This window comes from Brienomyrus brachyistius, chromosome 4 (assembly GCF_023856365.1).
Source record: "Brienomyrus brachyistius isolate T26 chromosome 4, BBRACH_0.4, whole genome shotgun sequence".
Lineage (NCBI taxonomy): Eukaryota > Metazoa > Chordata > Actinopteri > Osteoglossiformes > Mormyridae > Brienomyrus > Brienomyrus brachyistius.
This window is the reverse complement of record NC_064536.1, coordinates 5,100,572-5,114,500: the sequence shown is the minus strand read 5'-3', so window position 1 is coordinate 5,114,500 and position 13,929 is coordinate 5,100,572. Positions and strand designations below refer to the sequence as shown.

Below are 13,929 nucleotides of genomic sequence, written 5' to 3'. Positions count from 1 at the left end.
GATCAAGCGGAAGTCACCATTTTTTATTTATGAATGAGTTTGGCTCAGTCCGGCTTGTGCCGTGGTTTCTGACACACAGGGGTCAGTAGCCCTTGCTGCATCTTTAAAAGGATGCAGCTCCCATCTGGTAGGTGCCTAGCTTCAGGTCATTAATGTATTATAATATTAATAACGGTTATTATGACTTGGCTGGTTTTGGGAGGGGCAGGAGTTTCAGTGTCCAGGTCCATGACTGAAGGGGACTTGTAGGTCAGTGTTGGTGGGAACATGTGACAGGCTTTTGAAGCAACTTAGCCTTTTAAAATGCCAGGTAAACTGATGCCAAATAATCAGCTGTCTGGGGGTAAATATGGAGCAGTAGGTGCTGGTGGCTGTTTACTTCTCAGACTCTTAACAAAGTGCTTTGTGAATCAAATCTGGGTTTACAGTGGGGTTGGTTTGACTTGCAAATTTTTTATTACTTTCACACACACACACACACACACACACACACACACACACACACCCGCACATATATATATATCCATCAATCCATTTTCCAAACCGCTTATCCTACTGGGTCGTGGGGGGTCCGGAGCCCATCCCGGAAGCAATGGGCACGAGGCAGGGAACAACCCAGGATGGGGGGCCAGCCCATCGCAAGGCACACTCACACACCATTCACTCACACGTGCACTCTTCTGGGCAATTTAGCAACTCCAATTAGCCTCAGCATGTTTTTGGACTGTGGGGGGAAACCGGAGTACCTGGAGGAAACCCCACAACGACATGGGGAGAACATGCAAACTCTGCACACATGTGGCCCAGGCGGAGACTTGAACCCGGGTCCCAGAGGTGTGAGGCAACAGTGCTAACCACTGCACACCCCACAAACATGCTGAGGTTAATTGGAGTTATCAATTTGTGCCTGTGTGAGTGAATGGTGTGTGAGTGTGTCCTGCGATGGGTTGGCGCCCCATCCTGGGTTGTGTCTTGCACCTCCAGGATAGCCTCTGGACCTCTGTGACCTTAAATATAAGTGGTTGGTTGGTTGGTTGGATAGATGAATATTTCTCTCTTTTTCCCATTGACTACTACAAAACCAGATTCAGTAAAAGTAAAAAATAAAAAAAAAATCAACCAATCAGCCGTAAACAAAAGTCTTATTCCAGTATTAACAAGAGATGGATTGTGTTGTGGACGCTGGCAATTCAGCCCAACAATTTATCCGGCACAGAAAGGAAGGAAATGCAGACCCAGATTTGGAAATGAGTAAAACTCTCCATTGCTGTAGCACGCCCAGAGAGCCCGCAATCTCACTCACAATCACAACCATCTTAGCAGTTTGCGAATGTCATCTTTCACAGCCTCGCAGCAGTAAAGCCCATCTGACAGTCAGCCTCCTGGTGACAGACGGGGCCACAGACGTGTCACCCAGAGATGCTGAAATGGCAGCCGGAGACACGCCCCCACCCCACTGCAATCTTTGATGCATTCCAGCCATTCCTCCCCCTCTCCATGCAGCATTCAATTTGCATAATTTCGAATGAGGCATGCTGGGTCAAGCAGCAGCCCCTCGCAATTGCTTCAGCCCCGCCGATACCAAACAATGGTCTCTCTCTCTCTCGCCTCTGGTTAATAGGGTACAGAGGTCACGGTGCTGACCTTCCCGCAACCAGAACTGACTTTTAAAACATTGCACCTCAAAAATAACAGTATAGCAGAAGAGAGTAGATTGGTAGACTTCTGGCTGAAGAGAGTACTGGACTGGTACTTTACCTCTGCAAACAAAAGTATTTTACGGACATCTCCTGCATTTATCGGTTATTTAAGCAGCATGTACCATTAGACATGATGCTTGATGTTACATTTGGCTCGGATTTGAAGATGCTTATTCCCCTGGACTCTTTGTTCTCATCAATTTTTGCTCGAAGTTTTTGGTCTTCGTTCCTCAGAGTCAGAACAATGCACCAGTTGTATTGCTTTTTTTTGTATAGTATGTCAAATTCAAGATGCTTTGTGGCGTGTTTACAAGCATTTAGCTCTGGAATTTATCTCTGTGTACCATGCTTACTGACACCTTTGTTTCGAGAATGTATTTGTAAGATGTGACAAGACTTTTAAAATATATATATATTTATATACAGTATATATAAATAGATGAGAAACGACTCTGCCTGGGATTCAAGGTAAGCGTCTCGCCTTCGCCAGGAATTCTCGCCTCCGGTGCCAGGCTGTGTCCATCACTGCCTACTCCTGGTGACTCGCTGTGAGATGTGACATCATGTCAGTCGTGTGTGCAGAGTGGGGGTGCAGCTTTCGGACACAGAGGGGAATCCGGAGGTGGCACAGAGCTGCAAGGATCTGCTTCCCGCCATGGTCGGGTGATCGGAAGACAAATGGGGAACGGGAGCGCGAACCAGGAATTATACGGTGGAGTTTGGGGGGGGGGGGGGCGTGGGTGTCAACACGCCTGAACACGGGGGCGCTGTGAGCGTTTAGCGAGCCGTCGCGGTAATAGGCATGCGCTCGCAGTACAAAACTGGGGCACTAACTTCTCTAACGAGGCGACGCCTTCGGATCATTCGCATGTGCGAGCGTGCGTGCGTGCGTGCGCGCGCGCGCGTGTGTGTGTGGGCTTCTTGTTCTTCTGAGAAGCGGCCCAGTTTCGGCAAAATTTGACAGCGCCGTAGGAGGACGATCCACCGGAGGTTCCCGGCCGAAAAGAAGAAGAAAAAAAAAACAAGACCGGCAATAACTATAGGGGAATGACAGACATTAACCCCCCCCCAGCCCACCCCACCCCGCAGCCTCAAACAGCCGCCTCCCTTCAAAAGCAGGGTGAGAATAAGCCGATAAATATATTCAGCAATTTGGTGGAATTAAATGAGGCCTTTATCGTGGGAATCGCTGGGTACATCAGCCGGCACATTAACGATTTTGCATGGAGGATACCCACGTTTTATTAACGCTCCAGGAAATGCTTCATTATGGCTGACAAACAGCGTCCGGGCCAGCAGACTGCAGCCCACGTCACTCACAGAGCTCGTGGTCGCTTTGTGCCCGTGCTCATCTGGAAGAGAGGGAGCTGGACAGACAGCTCGAGCCGTGCGTGTGGAAGGCGTCCCTGTGCTCACTCTCTTCGTCTCCCACTTCATCCGGCCCCTTTACCCCTGTCTGCTTTCACTGCCATTGCATCTGGGGGGGGCATCATTACCACAATGCTGGTGGGGTTTTTTTTCTTCCAAACGTACAAAAGTATGAAAAATGGGGAAATGGACACGGGTTTATCAATGATTCAAACACTCAGATGTGTGAGTGGTATGTATCACAATGTAGTAAAAACCTGTTATTTTAACGTTGTGGAGACCATTTTTCAGGTCCCCACAAAGATCTGTGAATGCAATCAAAAAACTAAAAATGCCAGAGGTCTCAGGCTGGATGTTGGGATTAGGGTTTTGCTATTAGAAATGAATATACAGTCCCCACAAAGGTATGAGTACAGGTGTGTGTGTGTGTGTGTGTGTACGTCTTAGCGTATGTGTGTATAATACAGTACTGTGCAATAGTCTTTAATAGTCAAAGGATACGTTTAAAGCTATTTATCAATTTCATTGTATATGTGCTCAGAACGGAAAACAATTTAACATCAGAAGATTAGAACTTGTGTAAATGAAGGACAATCCAATACAAGATGAACAAGAATTTCAATATCAATTCTTGTACAGTATTTCTTACATTTCACAAAAAAAGTCAATTAATTCATTAATTAATTAAAGTAGTTTAAAAAGCCAATGAGATATTGATTATACCACATGTGCTAGTGACACAGGAAAGGTACTGAAAACGTTAGGGTTAGAATCTGAAATGGTTAAGCCAATGTACCTTTACAGATAAAATTGTAGTTTTACATGCAAACATGAAGATCATTTAAATATAATTTTCTTTGACTGTCTAAGACTTTTGCACAGTACTATAATATAATATATACTGTATGTCCCCTGTCAGCCAAAGGCTTTTTCTGGCAATTCCCACATATGAACTCTGAAATTACTATGCTCACTCCTCTTACAAGACCCCATTCATTGCAATTTCTGTCCTTTCCGCAGTTAATAATAACTTACCATTATTAATCTCCCACTGTGAGCCTTATCCCAGGAGGAAGAGGGCATTAGGCGGGGGGCATCCCGGACAGGAAGTCACTCGCACGCCACGGATAATTTGGTCTCAATGATTCGCCTACTCGCATGTTTTTGCACTGTGGGAAGGATCCAGAGGTATTTCAGGCAAGACGCGACCACGGTAGAACATGCAAGCTCCACGTACAAAGAGCTGGGAGGCAATCAAACCCACAACCTTGGAGGTGTGTGGGGAAACAGCGCCACCTATTGAACCACGGCGCCACCCGTGCATTTAGTATATTTAACTTGAGTAATGCTCAGCTCTGTTCTGTGCTGCAGAGCGGCGGCGAGGGGAAGGTTAATGACATAAGCTGCGAAGCGCCGGCATCATACATCATGCAGTGGAGGAGTCCTGGCTGCTGCTGCCTCGCAGCCCTTCATGGCACTTGGATCTCATAACGTCCGACTTCAAAGGGGAGCGACCAAACGGGGCGTGAGGGACCACGGACTTTCGTACTACCTCCGTTCCTGTGACTGTAAGTCAACCCGGAGGATCATCTTTAATTAGAAGCCACAGTGAGTTCGTCCCTCCGCCGACACTGAAACGTTTTAACGCGGAAGTGTCATTGTGAGAATTCAAACATAATGTCATGGTCCACTGAAGTCGGCGCTGCCGCGGTGCATTGTGGGATACGGCTTGGAAGGCCGAAGGGGGGGAAAGACAAACGCTGTGGCTGAAAAGCCCTGCTCTAATGTAAGGTCCTCTCCCTTAGATTTCGTTAGAGGGAAGAAACAAAGTCCCGAGAGATGCTGAGGGAGAGCAAGTCAGAAATGCACCGGGGTTACTCTAGCGCCCTCTGCTGTTTGGGGCAGAGTTGCTGTTGAGTGTGATCATTTTTGGGTGTGACATAATAATTGGAACGTTAAAACATGGGCAGGAAACTCCCACCGCTTACCAGCCATGTGTACTCAGTAGCGCATCCAGAGATTTAAGCCATTCAAGCCCACCCCCCCCCCGCTATGCTAAAAGCACAACACAATTTTCTGTTAGAAGGCCATTGACTGAGAGACCTACTCCTATGGTGTGCGGGAAAAAACACATTAACAGTAAAATTTATGTCTGATTGGGGTGGGTGGAGATTTCTACAAGCAGTAGAGTGGGGTGGGGGGGGGGGGGGAGGCTGAGCTTGCTTGGCTTACAGCCATTTGCAGATGAGCAACAGGGTAAATGATGTGAGAACAATTGCAACAGATATATCAACATGGATATACATGTTTATATTATCTATTTGTAAAGAGCGGTTTGACTATGAATGATTTCACCCTTTGGTGGTCCTGAGCCAATCATTTTATCACCCTGACAGGTAATCAGACAAATTCAAAACATGCAGCTATTCCAGAATATTCCACACACACGCCAAGGCTGACTTTGGGGGAGATTTCAAAAATGCAGTAAAAGTAAATCACTGGCCCGCAACCAAAAGGTGATTTTAAAAATTCATGCATCCAATGGACTGGAAAATGCATGTTAATTTAGAATAAATAACAGAGTGTATATTCTGCGTACTTTGCCTAGCACAGTGGGTTAGGGTCATCCAGCCTCTGATGACACTGCAGCACTGGGAGTTCACTGTCACCCGAGTGTCCTGCTCGTTTGCTCGGATGTCAGTGACGCCTCACACCGTCGAGTGAAACACGGCCGCCGTTCAGCTTTTACATCGTATCTTCGCATTAGCGATTTTGTTAGCGCCGCTGAAAAACGCCAATGCACTGGCCGACTGCGCAATACTCTCGGTTGCTATGGCAACGAGTCCATCACCTCTCCCCCCCCCCCCCCTCCCCCCCCCCCCCCGTGGATGAGGCTGAGACTTGGTTCTTTATTTCTTTCTAGAAACAGGCCAGACTAGAAAGCAGCCAGAGGGTAGAAACCCCAAACATCCCAAGGCTGTTCCAAAGTACAGCTCAATCAGCACAAAGTAATTTCTCATCTTCTAAAAATGCTTTTCTCTTTGCATTATCCATTCCTAATTCAGTCTTGTGTCATGCCTCCGTGGTACGGTGTCCCAGACTCTTTTTATGCGGGTGTTTGTGTTTCTTTGAATGTCGCTGTCTGTGCATCAAGCCTGCTATCTTTATGGGGACACAAAGATAGCAACCTTCTGAAAAATACATTCTGGAGACATCCCAGGTAAACAAACCAGTTTATTTTAAATGGCACAAAAAAGAACTTGTTGTCAGTGTTCTTGTTTCTGAGTTCTGCTTTTGTTTTTTGGAAAAGTGAAACATTTGGAATGGAGTCATTGTGTTAAAATGAGAGTGAATGCGAAGTGTTTGAAAAGCAGAAATCCATCCATCATTGGTGTTTTCCGGTTGCGGGTTTAAGAGGCTGAAAACCGCAAACTGAAGAGCATCAGAACAACTTCGGGAGTATAAGAATGAAGAGGAATATGTTTTGCGCTGAGCTGCCCCCACCGTGTTTCTGACAGGAAGAAGGTCACCAGCATCCAGGCCCTGCTCCCCGTCCACATCAAAGGGAAACATCCCACTTTTCCTGTGTCAGCCCTGAGAAAAACAGCAGGACACGGCGGCCAGCAGGTGAGAAAAAAGCAGCCCGACTCGCTGAATAACATTTCAGGTTCCTGCCTTTTCCTGATCCCAGTTCGCAGTAATGCAACGCTACCCAGTGCTTGGTTAATGTGCCTATAAAACACATGTACTCTCTTACACTGCTAATATGAAACACATATACCCTTAAATTAATACTATAAAACACATACTCTGTCAAATTACTACTATGAAACACATACTCTTAGATTACTACTATGACACATGTATTCTGTTAAATTACTCCGATGAAACCCGACTACTATAAGACATAACTACTAATATGACATATATACTCTGTTAAACTACTACTAAGAAACACATATATTCTGTTTAAGTGCTACTATAAGTCTGTTGAATTACTACTAAGAAACATACTCTGTTAAACTACTAGTATAAAATACATGCAACTGCTACTGTAAGATACATATATTCTGTTTAACTAAATTGTGGACATTGTGTATCCTGAAAGTCACAAGTCAGTGTATCATAAGCCAAGCATAACTGTGCTTTATGAAAATGACAGAAGACAGAGCACGCCTCACTAGTGACGGATGCAGGATGTACCTTTTTGATGTTGAAAGAGAAAACACACCGCTGAAATAATATTGCAGGAAAAAGGGAACATTTTAAAATGCATAACTACTTCATAGCAAAGTGTGTCCTGCTCTGAAGTGTTAAAGTAACAGCAACGGGATTTCGGAACATCTCTGCTGTTTTCGGCGTCAGTGCTGGACTGACAGAATAGATCCGTGGGGCTCAGTAATTACCGGACTCTCGGTTGGCCTTGGCTGCAGAAGCAGTCGGCCTTGCTGTGTTAGATGCCTGGTCTTTGCCCCCCACCCCACCTGTTCTGGCTCCTTTGCTGGTCTCTAAAGTGCAGTTCAGCAAAGCTCTGAGATCGCCTGTCAAGACTCTGGGGATTTCTAACCTTTTCATTTTGTCGTGTCAGATTATTATGTTGTCTGAAGGCTGAAGCTGCGCCACATGACCCGTCACATTATGCACAGAACGTATTCCTATGCCGGAACATTTCCGGGCGCCACCTGTGCGCTTCCAGGATGCAGATTCTTTGGGGGAAAATTATCTTCCTATTTGGAGGTAGAATCCAGCCAACAAAGGCATGAGAGCAGCACCACGGAGTCACAGAAAGCTTACAAGAGCACCGAGGCCTCTTTGAACTACCAGTATTAAAAGTGACTTCCTCCCCCCTTCAAAGCCGTGAGAAGCTGCAGTAAGACCCTCTCTCCTCAGACACGGGCAGGGTGTTGAAAGCCTGACCCGCCGTCTCGCATTAGCTGGCCTCGGTGAGTCATTGCTCTCACTAACCGTCTAGCCCACCGAATCTGACACTTCGTTCAAATTTGCCCCCCTCCCCCCCGGGCGTCTGGCGTTCCCACACATTATGTAAATAACCACGTGGGTGTGCTAAATGAGCCCAGAAAGGAAGGCTGCTGTTTTCTTTTTTTTTCATTCAACTGAGCCGTTTTTACCAGTTCCCGGAACTCCCGCTGACCAGGGAAGGGTGAAACAAAGACGGTCATGTGCGAGGAGCAGAAGGTGGTGGGAGGAAACAGCACACCGAATCGCTGCAGCCTCGGCCTAGGGTTAGGGAACACCGCGCAGAAACGCAGCGGCCTCAGCCTAGGGTTAGGGAACACCGCGCAGAATCGCAGCGGTCTAGGGTTAGGGAACACCGCGCAGAATCGCAGCGGTCTAGGGTTAGGGAACACCGCGCAGAATCGCAGCAAGCTCGGTCTAGGGTTAGGGAACACCGCGCAGAATCGCAGCAAGCTCGGTCTAGGGTTAGGGAACACCGTGCAGAATCGCAGCGGCCTAGGGTTAGGGAACACCGAGCAGAATCGCAGCAAGCTCGGCCTAGGGTTAGGGAACACCGTGCAGAATCGCAGCGGCCTAGGGTTAGGGAACACCGCGCAGAATCGCAGCGGCCTAGGGTTAAGGAACACCGAGCAGAATCGCAGCAAGCTCGGCCTAGGGTTAGGGAACACCGTGCAGAATCGCAGTGGCCTAGGGTTAGGGAACACCATGCAGAATCGCAGCGGCCTAGGGTTAGGGAACACCGCGCAGAATTGCAGCAAGCTCGGTCTAGGGTTAGGGAACACCGCGCAGAAACGCAGCGGCCTAGGGTTAGGGAACACCATGCAGAATCGCAGAGGCCTCTGCCTAGGGTTAGGGAACACCATGCAGAATCGCAGAGGCCTCTGCCTAGGGTTAGGGAACACCCCGCAGAATCGCAGCGGCCTCTGCCTAGGGTTAGGGAACACCGTGCAGAATCGCAGTGGCCTCTGCCTAGGGTTAGGGAACACCGCGCAGAATCGCAGCGGCCTAGGGTTAGGGAACACCGCGCAGAATCGCAGCGGCCTAGGGTTAGGGAACACCGAGCAGAATCGCAGCAAGCTCGGCCTAGGGTTAGGGAACACCGTGCAGAATCGCAGCGGCCTAGGGTTAGGGAACACCGAGCAGAATCGCAGCAAGCTCGGCCTAGGGTTAGGGAACACCGTGCAGAATCGCAGCGGCCTAGGGTTAGGGAACACCGAGCAGAATCGCAGCAAGCTCGGCCTAGGGTTAGGGAACACCGTGCAGAATCGCAGCGGCCTAGGGTTAGGGAACACCGCGCAGAATCGCAGCGGCCTAGGGTTAGGGAACACCGAGCAGAATCGCAGCAAGCTCGGCCTAGGGTTAGGGAACACCGTGCAGAATCGCAGTGGCCTAGGGTTAGGGAACACCATGCAGAATCGCAGCGGCCTAGGGTTAGGGAACACCACGCAGAATCGCAGCAAGCTCGGTCTAGGGTTAGGGAACACCGCGCAGAAACGCAGTGGCCTAGGGTTAGGGAACACCATGCAGAATCGCAGAGGCCTCTGCCTAGGGTTAGGGAACACCATGCAGAATCGCAGAGGCCTCTGCCTAGGGTTAGGGAACACCGTGCAGAATCGCAGTGGCCTCTGCCTAGGGTTAGGGAACACCGCGCAGAAACGCAGCGGCCTCTGCCTAGGGTTAGGGAACACCGCGCAGAAACACAGCCGCCTAGGGTTAGGGAACACTGCGCAGAAACGCAGTGGCCTCTGCCTAGGGTTAGGGAACACCGCGCAGAAACGCAGTGGCCTCTGCCTAGGGTTAGGGAACACCGCGCAGAAACGCAGTGGCCTCTGCCTAGGGTTAGGGAACACCGCGCAGAAACACAGCCGCCTAGGGTTAGGGAACACCGCGCAGAATCGCAGCAAGCTCGGCCTAGGGTTAGGGAACACAGCGCAGAAACACAGCCGCCTAGGGTTAGGGAACACCGCGCAGAAACGCAGTGGCCTCTGCCTAGGGTTAGGGAACACCGCGCAGAAACACAGCGGCCTAGGGTTAGGGAACACCGCGCAGAATCGCAGTGGCCTCTGCCTAGGGTTAGGGAACACCGCGCAGAATCGCAACAAGCTCGGCCTAGGGTTAGGGAACACAGCGCAGAAACACAGCCGCCTAGGGTTAGGGAACACCGCGCAGAAACGCAGTGGCCTCTGCCTAGGGTTAGGGAACACCGCGCAGAAACACAGCGGCCTAGGGTTAGGGAACACCGCGCAGAATCGCAGTGGCCTCTGCCTAGGGTTAGGGAACACCGCGCAGAAACGCAGTGGCCTCTGCCTAGGGTTAGGGAACACCGCGCAGAAACACAGCCGCCTAGGGTTAGGGAACACCGCGCAGAATCGCAGCAGCCTCGGCCTAGGGTTAGGGAACACCGCGCAGAATCGCAGCGGCCTCGGCCTAGGGTTAGGGAACACCGCGCAGAATCGCAGCAGCCTTGGCCTAGGGTTAGGGAACACCGCGCAGAAACGCAGTGGCCTCGACCTAGGGTTAGGGAACACCGTGCAGAAACGCAGCAGCCTTGGCCTAGGGTTAGGGAACACCGCGCAGAAACGCAGCGGCCTCGACCTAGGGTTAGGGAACACCGCGCAGAATCGCCACGGCCTTGTGCAAGCTGCTTATTATGACCTCAGGCTCCATAGTCATCATGTAAAAATGTGTGCAATCATCTGGGCTGGCAGCAAACATTACACAATATGGATTCTATTTTTAAAATGAGGAATAGGAGACGGCTCTCCTTTTTTATTTAGCACTCTTCACATGTAAATCCTAAGCTGACAAGTACGTTTTAACACACTTTACCCATCTGGATTTTATTACCGGGGAGATTCAAATGTGCTCTTGCAATAGCCGTCATCTTGGGACTTGAACCAACAAACTCTATCCTCCTGCTACCTTTTCTGATTTAACCCTTTAACCACTAAAAAAGGGGCTTGCCTATACAGTATCTGTACGAATCACAATGAACATTAAATGTTTAATGTTGTTGAACAGCACACATAGCTAACTAATATTACAATATATGTTTAGAAGCAACAGCCGATCGAGACAGTGTGTGTCTGTGAGTACCTGTTTGTACACCTGTGTGTGTCTGTGAGAACCTGTTTGTACACCTGTGTGCACACCTGTGTGTGTGAGCGAGCTGGTGTTCATAAGGTTTCTCCATGTAAATGTCTAGTAGTGTGTGTGGGGAGCCACAGCCCCACCCCCCAGGACATGAAGCAGACATGGAAGAGACCCGGGCCCCAGACATCCAGAGGCCCCCCAGGGCATGGGACCCCTCCGGAGGACCACCACAGGGAGAATTGCAGCCCCCACCCAGAAAAAGGGCAGAGGAGAGCTTCAGAGGGAGGTCATCTGGCAGCCGCAGTGCAGGAGCCCCAGGGGACCGTGGCAGTGAGCCCGCAGGTCCCCAGGCCAGAGATCCAAGGGCCCCCCCACCCCCCAGGAGGGGCCCGACAGAGCTAGGAGGGCCAGGCCTTGCCAAGCATGGAGACACACAGAAATGAACGTTGTACACACACTCACACTCCCCATATATACTCTACACTCCCAGATCCAGGCACCACTATCCCCCAAAAGAGCAATCCGCCATCAGACCCCGGAGATGGACCGGGGAGACAAGAAGACCACCCTGGTCCCCACAGCAGCCCAAGAAGCCCACCACCCCGACCGGACGGCCAGCTCTTCCTCTCAGACCCCAGCTCCAGCTGGTGAACAGAGAACGGGGGTGTGAAAAGACCCCATGCCTCCCTTCGCCCACTCAGATGTGGTGTTGCTGCAGTTTGAGGGACCAAGGCCAAGATGAGCCACACTGGGCCTTGTTGGGTCTCCGAGGGGGAGAAACTGCTCTGTCAGATCTGTGCTTATGGTCTGGTGATGTGTTTTTAAAGGTACAGAGCTGAGCTCCTCTCTGTAGCAGTTCTGGACATCTGGACAAATGGGTTTTGTCCCATTTGCATAAACTCAGCACACACTATTGTCTTGACATCCTTAAGAACTGCCATATTACTTACCCTTAGCAATTTGAGATCTACTTAAAGGTACAAACCTATTGATATATGTTTGTTACTGCTCTATGCATACAGTACTTTGTAGTGTATTCATGGGGAAAGTTGCCTTTTCTTTTAATTGTGTCTATCCATCCATCCATCCATGCATCCATTGTCCGCCACTAATCTGGGTCAGGGTTGCTTGGGCAGCATACTGAGCAGAGATGTCCAGACCTTCCTCTACCCAGCCCCCTCCTCCAGCTCCTCCAGTGGGAGCCCCTGGTGTCTCCAAACCAGCCAAGAAATACCACCTCTCCAGCGTGTCCTGGCTCTGCCCCAGTGTCTGCTCCCTGTTGGACATGCTAAATTCTGCCATGCATCCTAATTATAAACAGAATATCATATTCCTCAGGAGGATCACAGTGCATAGAATGGGGATTCTCGTCTCCGGCATGGAGGGTTCGATTCCCACACCCTGACCCGCACTAGGAGGTTTGCATGATGGATATGGGTGAATCTCAACACCAAGAACTCAAAGACCGTACTTGTGGTCTTGGCAAGCCTAGTCCTGCAAACTTGCCATCCAAGAACGAATGAGACCAATCCCACAATTCATTGTGCCTCATTCGGCGAGGATACAAGTAATGCATCCTTGATATTTGGGGTGGCAAAGGCAACATCTGCAGATTTAATGTCCTCAGTACTTCTGTTCTTGAGTATTGGGACTGGTGTTCGGTAATGGAAGATGACATGAAACAGGTACAAGAGAATACGAGTACGGTCAAGTATGCATATTGAGATTCACCCCTTGTCTTGTGTGGTTCTGCTATAGACGCTCCCATTTCCTGCTGCAGTTCAAATACACGCGGTTCAGATGACCTGATTTGTAAGCGAGTGTTTATGTCCCATGATGCACCGGGATTCTGCTCAGGACAGCTCACGCTGCCTGGGAGAGGCTCAAGGTTCAACTGGGTTACCATGGTTGGATGTAGAGTCATTACAGTCACACCCCACAGTACATGCCCTCGCGGAGGGTCTGTACTGCGACCTGCTGCCCAGAGTGCATGCAGGGCATTCAGGTCAGTGGTACGCTGCCCCAGCATGCATCTTGGAACTATTCCCACAATACTTTGCATGCATACAAAGCCCCACCCCCTAAGTTACTTTCAGCACGTTTAGGAAAAACAGCATGAAAGGTACAATTCGCCACCGGAATTATGCGAAACGCAGCTAAGCATGTCTAATTAAGTAATTAAATGTGGAGCAGAAACACGAGCGTTAGCCTGCTAGTCATTATGCTACTACAACAGGAAAGTAGAAAAGCTAAACATCTTTAAGTAATTCAGGGTCTGTTTTTAATCTTTTTTTTTTATTTTTGCTTTGTAGCCACAAAATTATAGAGCTGATTAAGTCATAAAGACAACAGAAAGTTGCTCACCCCCCCCCCCCCAGGACCAATGAGCGCAAAGTGCCTGACATCACTATAATAAAGGGCATCGCAGGGCTGAAACAAGACGGCTTCGTTAAAGAGAGTTTTTTTGGGGGTGGGCAGATGGCCCACTTACCTGCACGGCTTTTATCGAGGTGGCCGAGCCGGGGGGGGTCGGGTCGCCCTGCACCCATTTCATCTTTTCGGCTGAAGTGCCGCAGCTGTTCCGTCTTCTCTGGGTTCTGTTGGAAATCAACACATTTGTCTGAAGCACCTGGCGAGAGTGTCTGAAGATTAGCCGTGTTCATCTGGGGAGTCGCTATCCTTTGGGGGTGGACTGGGGGGGGGGGGGGGGGGGGTGCCTGTGCATTCCATTTCTTACCTGTAAAATTATGTTCTGTTTTATTTCCTTTATTTTTATTTCATTTATGTAATT

At 49.5% G+C, this 13,929-nt stretch overlaps 1 long non-coding RNA gene across 1 annotated transcript; it reads left to right on the top strand.

Moving 5' to 3' along the window:
- The first annotated feature begins 4,093 nt into the window (after positions 1-4,093).
- LOC125739599 (uncharacterized) lies at positions 4,094-13,405 on the top strand. The gene is made up of 4 exons (XR_007397213.1): positions 4,094-4,342; positions 4,440-4,676; positions 6,587-6,695; positions 11,251-13,405. It is a non-coding gene; the product is annotated as an uncharacterized LOC125739599 (long non-coding RNA).
- Positions 13,406-13,929: the final 524 nt, after the last annotated feature.